This window comes from Penaeus monodon, chromosome 22 (genome assembly GCF_015228065.2).
Source record: "Penaeus monodon isolate SGIC_2016 chromosome 22, NSTDA_Pmon_1, whole genome shotgun sequence".
NCBI classification, from domain to species: Eukaryota; Metazoa; Arthropoda; class Malacostraca; order Decapoda; family Penaeidae; genus Penaeus; species Penaeus monodon.
In genome coordinates, this window is record NC_051407.1 from 38,904,180 (window position 1) to 38,904,616 (window position 437).

Consider the following 437-nt stretch of genomic DNA (forward strand, 5'->3'; position numbering starts at 1 on the left):
GATTCATCACGAGCGTCTCCTTGGCCTCTACACCTCATCACCCTCTAAGTCGCGTCAGTGCCAAAAAAAAAAAAGATGAACAGACGTCAAAGATCGGCTGCGAGATCGTGTGCCAAACCGTTGTCGCGACTTTATTGTAAAACTTGGGTGATCAGTGACGCAGCGCGCTCACGCATCCGCACACGTCGGAATCCACGTCGGTGATTGTCCTCTGGATTAGTTTTTTTTTGAGGAGTTAAGCTTTAGTGTATTTGTTTTTATTAGATGGGGTGAAGGATTTGTTAAGATGGATTGGTCCATGCGTTCGTGGCTTGACCTGAGGAGGTAGGTTTCGTTGATGTATCACTTTCCTGAACCACCGTTGATTCTGTTGCACCTCCGATTATTTCTCCAAAACGTTCGCAGTTCCATTCGCTTCTGGTTCCAAGTGTCTTGCA

General features: G+C 46.7%; 1 protein-coding gene across 1 annotated transcript in view; it reads left to right on the forward strand.

Moving 5' to 3' along the window:
- The window catches only part of LOC119587123 (connectin-like), a gene marked incomplete at both ends in the record, with an annotated part of 4,117 nt that overhangs the window by 2,200 nt on the left and 1,480 nt on the right, over positions 1–437 (forward strand).